This window comes from Pseudophryne corroboree, chromosome 9 (assembly GCF_028390025.1).
Source record: "Pseudophryne corroboree isolate aPseCor3 chromosome 9, aPseCor3.hap2, whole genome shotgun sequence".
Lineage (NCBI taxonomy): Eukaryota > Metazoa > Chordata > Amphibia > Anura > Myobatrachidae > Pseudophryne > Pseudophryne corroboree.
This window is the reverse complement of record NC_086452.1, coordinates 374,846,647-374,859,630: the sequence shown is the minus strand read 5'-3', so window position 1 is coordinate 374,859,630 and position 12,984 is coordinate 374,846,647. Positions and strand designations below refer to the sequence as shown.

Sequence of the window (12,984 nt, the reverse complement as noted above, 5' to 3'; positions counted from 1 at the left end):
CAGGGTGTCCGGGCCTCTGTGAATGCACGGTAGCCTCACCGATGTGCACAGGGGCCATTTCTGGCAGAGAGTTCCTGAGGAACCCTGCCGGTATTACATCCCATGATGTGTAGCCCATAGGCCACAATGGGCTACTACAATCAGGAGAATGCGTTAGCTGCAGGGGTCAATATCGGGAATGCTTTGCATTCCTAATATTGATACATCGGGTAGCATTGCATCCCCCATAGAAACCTATGGGGAATGCGGCTGCAGGCGGCAATGGAGGGATCGCAGCAGGTATCAGAGATACCTGCTGCGATCCCTCCTTCATACATTCGGGGATACATAGTATTTGTGGCTAGTCCCTGAAAGCGGCTAACCTCAGAAAACTAGTGTTTTCAGGGACATAGCCTCAAATACTGTTTGATAAATGGGCCCCTTAGTCTTTCTGTCCTCTTCCACTCTCACTGTGACACTGGACCCTGAAGCCCCTTCAGTCACAGCAGCTGCAATGGCCCCTCCAGCCTCCCCTCCTAAACTGGGACATTTGTATGTCCCAATCACAGTTGTCGGGACATCGGTGTGAATGCATAAAAATTGGTACGATCCCTTGAAAAACATATAGCATCATAGTATAGCATCCCTACCTGCAGTAGGAGTAGTACAAGCGAAATACTGTACACATAAATAATTGGGGTAATGCAGACAAAATGTTGGATAGACCACACAGTAGCAGCAACTTACTCTATGTTTTCCCTACTCATATATACACAGTTACCGATAATTACACCATGTATATCATGTCATCAAAACATAGAAACATCTTTACTGATAATCACCTGCTTCTGGCAACAAATGCCCATTTGTCAGTAATTGGACACAAATGTCATGTTTGACATGCACTGAGTGTATAATTTCTGTAACCAAATATTGTGAATGATTGTGCTCTGTAATGCAATTGTGTTGAATTCCCTTTAAAGGTTTATAAACATACTGTACTGTACATACTGTTTCTCTGACGTCCTAGTGGATGCTGGGAACTCCGTAAGGACCATGGGGAATAGCGGCTCCGCAGGAGACTGGGCACAAAAGTAAAGCTTTAGGACTACCTGGTGTGCACTGGCTCCTCCCCCTATGACCCTCCTCCAAGCCTCAGTTAGATTTTTGTGCCCGGCCGAGAAGGGTGCACACTAGGGGCTCTCCTGAGCTTCTTAGTGAAAGTTTAGTTTTAGGTTTTTATTTTCAGTGAGACCTGCTGGCAACAGGCTCACTGCATCGAGGGACTAAGGGGAGAAGAAGCAAACTCACCTGCGTGCAGAGTGGATTGGGCTTCTTAGGCTACTGGACACCATTAGCTCCAGAGGGACCGAACACAGGCCCAGCCTCGGAGCTCGGTCCCAGAGCCGCGCCGCCGGCCCCCTTACAGAGCCAGAAGCAAGAAGAGGTCCGGAAAATCGGCGGCAGAAGACATCAGTCTTCAACAAGGTAGCGCACAGCACTGCAGCTGTGCGCCATTGTTACTCAGGCACACTTCACACTTCGGTCACTGAGGGTGCAGGGCGCTAGGGGGGGCGCCCTGAGCAGCAATGTAAACACCTTGGCTGGCAAAAATACACCACATATAACCCCCAGGGCTATATGGATGTATTTTAACCCCTGCCAGAACTCACCAAAAGCGGGAGAAAAGGCCGCCGAGAAGGGGGCGGAGCCTATCTCCTCAGCACACGGGCGCCATTTTCCATCACAGCTCCGCTGGAAGGACGTCTCCCTGACTCTCCCCTGCAGTCCTGCACTACAGAAAAGGGTAAAAAAAGAGAGGGGGGCACTAATTTGGCGCAGTTTTGATACTAACAGCAGCTATAAAGGGAAAAGCACATTTTATAGTGGTATTCCTGTCTATATATAGCGCTCTGGTGTGTGCTGGCATACTCTCCCTCTGTCTCCCCAAAGGGCTAGTGGGGTCCTGTCCTCTATCAGAGCATTCCCTGTGTGTGTGCGGTGTGTCGGTACGATTGTGTCGACATGTTTGAGGAGGAAAATGAGATGGAGGCGGAGCAATTGCCTATTATAGAGTTGTCACCCCCTAGGGAGTCGACACCTGAGTGGATGAGCTTATGGAAGGAATTGCGTGACAGTGTCAGCTCTTTACGACAGACAGTTGATGACATGAGACAGCCGGCTACTCAGCTTGTGCCTGTCCAGGGGTCTCAAACGCCATCAGGGGCTCTAAAACGCCCGTTACCTCAAATGGCAGACACAGACACGGATACTGACTCCAGTGTCGATGATGAGGAGACAAACGTGACTTCCACTAGGGCCACACGTTACATGATTGAAGCAATGAAAAATGTATTGCATATCTCTGATAATACAAGTACCACTAAAAAGGGTATTATGTTTGGTGAGAAAAAACTGCCTGTAGTTTTTCCTGTATCCGAGGAATTAAATGAAGTGTGTGATGAGGCGTGGGTTTCCCCCGATAAAAAACTGATAATTCCTAAAAGGTTATTGGCATCGTACCCTTTCCCGCCAGAGGATAGGGCACGTTGGGAAACACCCCCTAGGGTGGATAAAGCGCTCACACGCTTGTCTAAACAGGTAGCACTACCCTCTCCTGATACGGCCGCCCTAAAGGAACCTGCTGATAGAAAGCTGGAGAATATCCTAAAATGTATATACACTCACACGTAGAGATGAGCGGGTTCGGTTCCTCGGAAACCGAACCCGCCCGAACTTCCGTTTTTTTTACACGGGGCCGAGCGACTCGGATCTTCCCGCCTTGCTCGGTTAACCCGAGCGTGCCCGAACGTCATCATCCCGCTGTCGGATTCTCGCGAGGCTCGGATTCTATCGCGAGACTCGGATTCTATATAAGGAGCCGCGCGTCGCCGCCATTTTCACACGTGCATTGAGATTGATAGGGAGAGGACATGGCTGGCGTCCTCTCCGTTTATAGAGAGTGAGACTACTAGAGTAGAGAGAGACACAGTATTATTTACTTTAGTAATTTTGGGGAGCATTAGGAGGAGTACTACTACTTGCTGAAGTGATAGTGTGACTGTATATCTGACTTGTGGGGGAGACACTGACAGTGGGGAGCAGTTACAGTCTGAGAGCAGGAGTACATATTTTAACGTACAGTGCACACTTTTGCTGGCACTCTGCTGCCAGAGTGCCACACTGCCATTGTGACCACACTGACCACCAGTATATATTGTGATTGTCTGCTTAGGAGTACTACTTGCAGTTGCAAGTTGCTGATAGTGTGACCAGTGACCTGACCACCAGTTTAATTAATCACCACCAGTTTAATATATATATATATATATATATAATTGTATATAATATATATATAATTGTATATGTATACCACCTACCCGTGTTTTTTTTCTTTTCTTTCTTCTTGATACATACTACTATAGTAGCTTGCTGTAGCAGTCTGCGGTGCTGCTGAGCTGACAGTGTCCAGCAGGTCCGTCATCAGTCATTACATAATAAATATATATACCTGTCCGGCTGCAGTACTAGTGATATTATATATATATATATATATATATATTGGGCAGTGGAAGTATGGCGCCACAGGTGTGTGTGAGATAGATAAATATGACAGAATCAGACACTCCTTACATAATTCAAGGCGTCAGCTAACCCTCAAGTATTAGGCTGGGATAAACTGCCTAGGTTAAATTGTATAAAAAAAAGGGGGGATGAGGGTTTCAGCGACCAACGGTGTCTAGTAAACTATAATAAATATGAAGAGACTAGCTGGATACTTAAAAAATAGTAGTATATTTATTAATACAAAAAATAAAACCAAGGTATAAAACCAATTATAATAAATGTCGCAGTGGGTTTAAAAGCCGGAGGGTATATGCTAAAAATTAATACCAACTAAAAGGATAGCTAAAACAATAATACAAATAATATAAAGGCAATGATGATAAAATATACAAAAAAAGAGAGAATGCTGCTTATCTTTTTAAGGTGGAGAGTCAATGGAGGTACACCCAACGCGTTTCGTCACTCTGACTTCATCAAGGGGTATGGGACTACTGAACAGGTACTCTTATTTATAGCACATGTAATTAGAAATGGATAGTTGTGACATCACTTCCTGTCTGGACTAATATTATTAACTTATGTGAGTTTTTTAACACTGGTATAACGGTAGCTTAGTGTATTAAAAAACAACCTCATAAAACTTTTCATACATGAAAAACGAGTATTAAATAGTATAAAACTTCATTAAAACAGTCCGGGGACGGGGCCGACGTCACTTCCGCCCCACTTCCTTTGTAGGAGAACTCGTATTGCGCATGCGCACAAGCGCCCCACTTCCGGTCAGTGAATAAGTCTGTTTATGTTTCTCGGTCTGTTCTTTCGTTATCGCCGTCGCGTCACTTCCGGTCGCGGGCGGGATCTTCATCTATAGGCTAGGCAGCTTGTCAGTCATCGCGGCGGCCATTTTGTGGATGATTTTGATTTCTGAAGCTTACATCAGTGCCGAGTCTCTCTCTTTGACAATAGTAGTTGTCCTTCATTTATGTGGCCATTTTGTTGGAGTTTCTGACATCCAGTGAATACAACAGTGCAGAATTCCGTTTTGGAAGCAGCGAAAAATAAAAATAAAAAGATGTATATGTTAGTGTCTATTCTATTATAGAATTTTCAATTATCATAATGTGATCTGAGACTTTTAATTGGGGGAGTTTTGAGAATGTAAATAACAATTGTTGCAAAAAAGTGATGTTTCTTGTTCAAACAGCGAGGTGGACAGAACATAGAATTAAACCATAGACCATATTTATACTAGTCAATTTGTGGCATAAAAAAGTTTTGAATACATTTTTTGACCTTAGAGGAGTAATAGATAACCTTGTATACATGGTATAGGCATAGGAATAATTTCAGAATGGTGATAGTCAGTGAGGAGATAAAAATATAAATATAAACTAGTTTCTGATATCAATTATGTGCATATGTGCTAGACAGCGTGGAAACATTTAGGATACGTTAGTATATTAATATAATATTACTCAGTCATATACTAGTTTCTGGTGGTATATATAGAAAAATAGTGCATATGTGTATGACTGGTTGTGAGAGTTGGTGATGTGTTAAATTGATTATTGCTACCAAGAACCTGTGCAATGGTGATTTAGCCGTCTATTAGTATTATTTTTGAGCCTGACAAGGCTCGCTCTTCTACAGTACCCAATATTCGCAAGTAGTTACCCACTTGTTACTGATTGGGCCCAACACTGCTTAGCTTCCAAGATCGGACGGGATTGGGCGTAGAACCAGTGCGGTATGACTGTAGCATATAATGGAATGAGTCAGGCATACACTATAAAAGATTTTTATTAAGATAATTAGTGACTATATACAGTGTTTTACAAATGGTGGTGATCGGAAAGTAAGTATGATGATGTGAACCAAGCTTGAAAAGAAGAGAATTGGCTTATCTGTATCCAGAAGATTTTGGAGGGGGGTACTTCTCTCATAGAAATGGAGCGATTTCATATCCCTCATTGAAGCCCATGGGGTGTGCAGTTTTTAGTTGGAATATCCAAAACATCTCTCTTTGAGAGAGTTTCTTGGCAAGGTCTCCACCCCTTTCGCCACTGGTCACGTGTTCGATGGCTTTGAAAGTCATCTCTTCTGGATTAGAATTGTGTTCCAGTTTAAAATGTCTGTACAGTAAGTGAGTCTCTACTTTGTTTTTGATACTTCGTACATGTTCTTGTACTCTAATTTTCAAGGTTCTTTTTGTTTTACCTACATATTTTTTGTGGCATGTACATTCCAACAAATAGATTACAGATGTAATATTACAGTTCATGAATTCTTTGATTTTGAATTCTTGTGTGCCGTCTGTATTGCAGAAGGTTTTTCTGTTGGGATTAAGAAATTTGCAGATGTTGCAGTGTCCACACTTGTAAGATCCGATGCATTTGGGGAGAGAGTTGGAATTTCCCTCTAATGGTATTTCTTTTAGCATGCTGGGCGCGAGGATGTCTTTCAAATTACGTGATTTTCGGAATACTAGTTCTGGTTGTGGTGGAAGGATCTTCTTTAAGATGGGGTCCATTAAAAGTATGTCCCAGTGGGTTCTTAGTGAAGTCCTGATGGTTTGTTCATGAGAACTGTAAGTAGTAACGAAGGAAATGGACTCCTTTTGTGCCGTGTTTTCAAGTTGTTCCTCACATTCTTCGTTTTTGTTGCAATTCCATAGAATAAGGAGGAATTGCAACAAAAACGAAGAATGTGAGGAACAACTTGAAATATACAGAAAAAGATTCGAGGATAAATTATATCCAAAAACTATACTAGACAAAGCTGTTACCAAGACAAGAAATTTGGAGAGAGAAAATTTGCTGACCTATAAGGAAAACACGGCACAAAAGGAGTCCATTTCCTTCGTTACTACTTACAGTTCTCATGAACAAACCATCAGGACTTCACTAAGAACCCACTGGGACATACTTTTAATGGACCCCATCTTAAAGAAGATCCTTCCACCACAACCAGAACTAGTATTCCGAAAATCACGTAATTTGAAAGACATCCTCGCGCCCAGCATGCTAAAAGAAATACCATTAGAGGGAAATTCCAACTCTCTCCCCAAATGCATCGGATCTTACAAGTGTGGACACTGCAACATCTGCAAATTTCTTAATCCCAACAGAAAAACCTTCTGCAATACAGACGGCACACAAGAATTCAAAATCAAAGAATTCATGAACTGTAATATTACATCTGTAATCTATTTGTTGGAATGTACATGCCACAAAAAATATGTAGGTAAAACAAAAAGAACCTTGAAAATTAGAGTACAAGAACATGTACGAAGTATCAAAAACAAAGTAGAGACTCACTTACTGTACAGACATTTTAAACTGGAACACAATTCTAATCCAGAAGAGATGACTTTCAAAGCCATCGAACACGTGACCAGTGGCGAAAGGGGTGGAGACCTTGCCAAGAAACTCTCTCAAAGAGAGATGTTTTGGATATTCCAACTAAAAACTGCACACCCCATGGGCTTCAATGAGGGATATGAAATCGCTCCATTTCTATGAGAGAAGTACCCCCCTCCAAAATCTTCTGGATACAGATAAGCCAATTCTCTTCTTTTCAAGCTTGGTTCACATCATCATACTTACTTTCCGATCACCACCATTTGTAAAACACTGTATATAGTCACTAATTATCTTAATAAAAATCTTTTATAGTGTATGCCTGACTCATTCCATTATATGCTACAGTCATACCGCACTGGTTCTACGCCCAATCCCGTCCGATCTTGGAAGCTAAGCAGTGTTGGGCCCAATCAGTAACAAGTGGGTAACTACTTGCGAATATTGGGTACTGTAGAAGAGCGAGCCTTGTCAGGCTCAAAAATAATACTAATAGACGGCTAAATCACCATTGCACAGGTTCTTGGTAGCAATAATCAATTTAACACATCACCAACTCTCACAACCAGTCATACACATATGCACTATTTTTCTATATATACCACCAGAAACTAGTATATGACTGAGTAATATTATATTAATATACTAACGTATCCTAAATGTTTCCACGCTGTCTAGCACATATGCACATAATTGATATCAGAAACTAGTTTATATTTATATTTTTATCTCCTCACTGACTATCACCATTCTGAAATTATTCCTATGCCTATACCATGTATACAAGGTTATCTATTACTCCTCTAAGGTCAAAAAATGTATTCAAAACTTTTTTATGCCACAAATTGACTAGTATAAATATGGTCTATGGTTTAATTCTATGTTCTGTCCACCTCGCTGTTTGAACAAGAAACATCACTTTTTTGCAACAATTGTTATTTACATTCTCAAAACTCCCCCAATTAAAAGTCTCAGATCACATTATGATAATTGAAAATTCTATAATAGAATAGACACTAACATATACATCTTTTTATTTTTATTTTTCGCTGCTTCCAAAACGGAATTCTGCACTGTTGTATTCACTGGATGTCAGAAACTCCAACAAAATGGCCACATAAATGAAGGACAACTACTATTGTCAAAGAGAGAGACTCGGCACTGATGTAAGCTTCAGAAATCAAAATCATCCACAAAATGGCCGCCGCGATGACTGACAAGCTGCCTAGCCTATAGATGAAGATCCCGCCCGCGACCGGAAGTGACGCGACGGCGATAACGAAAGAACAGACCGAGAAACATAAACAGACTTATTCACTGACCGGAAGTGGGGCGCTTGTGCGCATGCGCAATACGAGTTCTCCTACAAAGGAAGTGGGGCGGAAGTGACGTCGGCCCCGTCCCCGGACTGTTTTAATGAAGTTTTATACTATTTAATACTCGTTTTTCATGTATGAAAAGTTTTATGAGGTTGTTTTTTAATACACTAAGCTACCGTTATACCAGTGTTAAAAAACTCACATAAGTTAATAATATTAGTCCAGACAGGAAGTGATGTCACAACTATCCATTTCTAATTACATGTGCTATAAATAAGAGTACCTGTTCAGTAGTCCCATACCCCTTGATGAAGTCAGAGTGACGAAACGCGTTGGGTGTACCTCCATTGACTCTCCACCTTAAAAAGATAAGCAGCATTCTCTCTTTTTTTGGATATTTTATCATCATTGCCTTTATATTATTTGTATTATTGTTTTAGCTATCCTTTTAGTTGGTATTAATTTTTAGCATATACCCTCCGGCTTTTAAACCCACTGCGACATTTATTATAATTGGTTTTATACCTTGGTTTTATTTTTTGTATTAATAAATATACTACTATTTTTTAAGTATCCAGCTAGTCTCTTCATATTTATTATAGTTTACTAGACACCGTTGGTCGCTGAAACCCTCATCCCCCCTTTTTTTATATATATATATATATATATATTAATTTCATCTCATTATCATCCAGTCTATATTAGCAGCAGACACAGTACGGTAGTCCACGGCTGTAGCTACCTCTGTGTCGGCAGTCGCTGGTCCATCCATAATTGTATACCACCTACCCGTGTTTTTTTTTTTCTCTTTCTTCTTGATACATACTACTATAGTAGCTTACTGTAGCAGTCTGCGGTGCTGCTGAGCTGACAGTGTCCAGCAGGTCCGTCATCAGTCATTACATAATAAATATAAATACCTGTCCGGCTGCAGTACTAGTGATATTATATATATATATATATATATATATATATATTAATTTCATCTCATTATCATCCAGTCTATATTAGCAGCAGACACAGTACGGTAGTCCACGGCTGTAGCTACCTCTGTGTCGGCAGTCGCTGGTCCATCCATAATTGTATACTAGTATCCATCCATCTCCATTGTTTACCTGAGGTGCCTTTTAGTTGTGCCTATTAAAATATGGAGAACAAAAATGTTGAGGTTCCAAAATTAGGGAAAGATCAAGATCCACTTCCACCTCGTGCTGATGCTGCTGCCACTAGTCATGGCCGAGACGATGAAATGCCAGCAACGTCATCTGCCAAGGCCGATGCCCAATGTCATAGTACAGAGCATGTAAAATCCAAAACACCAAATATCAGTAAAAAAAGGACTCCAAAATCTAAAATAAAATTGTCGGAGGAGAAGCGTAAACTTGCCAATATGCCATTTACCACACGGAGTGGCAAGGAACGGCTGAGGCCCTGGCCTATGTTCATGGCTAGTGGTTCAGCTTCACATGAGGATGGAAGCACTCAGCCTCTCGCTAGAAAAATGAAAAGACTCAAGCTGGCAAAAGCACCGCAAAGAACTGTGCGTTCTTCCAAATCCCAAATCCACAAGGAGAGTCCAATTGTGTCGGTTGCGATGCCTGACCTTCCCAACACTGGACGTGAAGAGCATGCGCCTTCCACCATTTGCACGCGCCCTGCAAGTGCTGGAAGGAGCACCCGCAGTCCAGTTCCTGATAGTCAGATTGAAGATGTCAGTGTTGAAGTACACCAGGATGAGGAGGATATGGGTGTTGCTGGCGCTGGGGAGGAAATTGACCAGGAGGATTCTGATGGTGAGGTGGTTTGTTTAAGTCAGGCACCCGGGGAGACACCTGTTGTCCGTGGGAGGAATAGGGCCGTTGACATGCCTGGTGAAAATACCAAAAAAATCAGCTCTTCGGTGTGGAAGTATTTCACCAGAAATGCGGACAACATTTGTCAAGCCGTGTGTTGCCTTTGTCAAGCTGTAATAAGTAGGGGTAAGGACGTTAACCACCTCGGAACATCCTCCCTTATACGTCACCTGCAGCGCATTCATAATAAGTCAGTGACAAGTTCAAAAACTTTGGGCGACAGCGGAAGCAGTCCACTGACCAGTAAATCCCTTCCTCTTGTAACCAAGCTCACGCAAACCACCCCACCAACTCCCTCAGTGTCAATTTCCTCCTTCCCCAGGAATGCCAATAGTCCTGCAGGCCATGTCACTGGCAATTCTGACGAGTCCTCTCCTGCCTGGGATTCCTCCGATGCATCCTTGCGTGTAACGCCTACTGCTGCTGGCGCTGCTGTTGTTGCTGCTGGGAGTCGATGGTCATCCCGGAGGGGAAGTCGTAAGCCCACTTTTACTACTTCCACCAAGCAATTGACTGTCCAACAGTCCTTTGCGAGGAAGATGAAATATCACAGCAGTCATCCTGCTGCAAAGCGGATAACTGAGGCCTTGGCATCCTGGGTGGTGAGAAACATGGTTCCGGTATCCATCATTACTGCAGAGCCAACTAGAGACTTGTTGGAGGTACTGTGTCCCCGGTACCAAATACCATCTAGGTTCCATTTCTCTAGGCAGGCGATACCGAAAATGTACACAGACCTCAGAAAAAGAGTCACCAGTGTCCTAAAAAATGCAGCTGTACCCAATGTCCACTTAACCACGGACATGTGGACAAGTGGAGCAGGGCAGGGTCAGGACTATATGACTGTGACAGCCCACTGGGTAGATGTATGGACTCCCGCCGCAAGAACAGCAGCGGCGGCACCAGTAGCAGCATCTCGCAAATGCCAACTCTTTCCTAGGCAGGCTACGCTTTGTATCACCGGTTTCCAGAATACGCACACAGCTGAAAACCTCTTACGGCAACTGAGGAAGATCATCGCGGAATGGCTTACCCCAATTGGAGTCTCCTGTGGATTTGTGGCATCGGACAACGCCAGCAATATTGTGTGTGCATTAAATCTGGGCAAATTCCAGCACGTCCCATGTTTTGCACATACCTTGAATTTGGTGGTGCACAATTTTTTAAAAAACGACAGGGGCGTGCAAGAGATGCTGTCGGTGGCCAGAAGAATTGCGGGACACTTTCGGCGTACAGGCACCACGTACAGAAGACTGGAGCACCACCAAAAACGCCTGAACCTGCCCTGCCATCATCTGAAGCAAGAAGTGGTAACGAGGTGGAATTCAACCCTCTATATGCTTCAGAGGTTGGAGGAGCAGCAAAAGGCCATTCAAGCCTATACAATTGAGCACGATATAGGAGGTGGAATGTACCTGTCTCAAGCGCAGTGGAGAATGATTTCAACGTTGTGCAAGGTTCTGCAACCTTTTGAACTTGCCACACGTGAAGTCAGTTCAGATACTGCCAGCCTGAGTCAGGTCATTCCCCTCATCAGGCTTTTGCAGAAGAAGCTGGAGGCATTGAAGGAGGAGCTAAAAGGGAGCGATTCCGCTAGGCATGTGGGACTTGTGGATGGAGCCCTTAATTCGCTTAACAAGGATTCACGGGTGGTCAATCTGTTGAAATCAGAGCACTACATTTTGGCCACCGTGCTCGATCCTAGATTTAAAACCTACCTTGGATCTCTCTTTCCGGCAGACACAAGTCTGCTGGGGTTCAAAGACCTGCTGGTGACAAAATTGTCAAGTCAAGCGGAACGCGACCTGTCAACATCTCCTCCTTCACATTCTCCCGCAACTGGGGGTGCGAGGAAAAGGCTCAGAATTCCGAGCCCACCCGCTGGCGGTGATGCAGGGCAGTCTGGAGCGACTGCTGATGCTGACATCTGGTCCGGACTGAAGGACCTGCCAACGATTACGGACATGTCGTCTGCTGTCACTGCATATGATTCTCTCCCCATTGAAAGAATGGTGGAGGATTATATGAGTGACCGCATCCAAGTAGGCACGTCAGACAGTCCGTACTTATACTGGCAGGAAAAAGAGGCAATTTGGAGGCCCTTGCACAAACTGGCTTTATTCTACCTAAGTTGCCCTCCCACAAGTGTGTACTCCGAAAGAGTGTTTAGTGCCGCCGCTCACCTTGTCAGCAATCGGCGTACGAGGTTACTTCCAGAAAATGTGGAGAAGATGATGTTCATTAAAATGAATTATAATCAATTTCTCCGTGGAGACATTGACCAGCAGCAATTGCCTCCACAAAGTACACAGGGAGCTGAGATGGTGGATTCCAGTGGGGACGAATTGATAATCTGTGAGGAGCGGGATGTACACGGTGATATATCGGAGGATGATGATGAGGTGGACATCTTGCCTCTGTAGAGCCAGTTTGTGCAAGGAGAGATTAATTGCTTCTTTTTCGGTGGGGGTCCAAACCAACCCGTCATTTCAGTCACAGTCGTGTGGCAGACCCTGTCACTGAAATGATGGGTTGGTTAAAGTGTGCATGTCCTGTTTATACAACATAAGGGTGGGTGGGAGGGCCCAAGGACAATTCCATCTTGCACCTCTTTTTTCTTTCATTTTTATTTGCGTCATGTGCTGTTTTAGGAGTGTTTTTTGGAAGGGCCATCCTGCGTGACACTGCAGTGCCACTCCTAGATGGGCCAGGTGTTTGTGTCGGCCACTAGGGTCGCTTATCTTACTCACACAGCTACCTCATTGCGCCTCTTTTTTTCTTCTTTGCGTCATGTGCTGTTTGGGGAGTGTTTTTTGGAAGGGCCATCCTGCGTGACACTGCAGTGCCACTCCTAGATGGGCCCGGTGTTTGTGTCGGCCACTAGGGTCGCTTATCTTACTCACACAG

General features: G+C 43.6%; 2 pseudogenes; one reads left to right on the top strand and one right to left on the bottom strand.

Annotated features, from left to right (window-relative positions):
- Window positions 1-5,187: 5,187 nt before the first annotated feature.
- On the bottom strand, window positions 5,188-5,307 carry LOC134964409 (5S ribosomal RNA; annotated as a pseudogene).
- A 1,938-nt stretch (window positions 5,308-7,245) lies between these two features.
- Window positions 7,246-7,365, top strand: LOC134964408 (5S ribosomal RNA; annotated as a pseudogene).
- The last annotated feature ends 5,619 nt before the right edge of the window (window positions 7,366-12,984 follow it).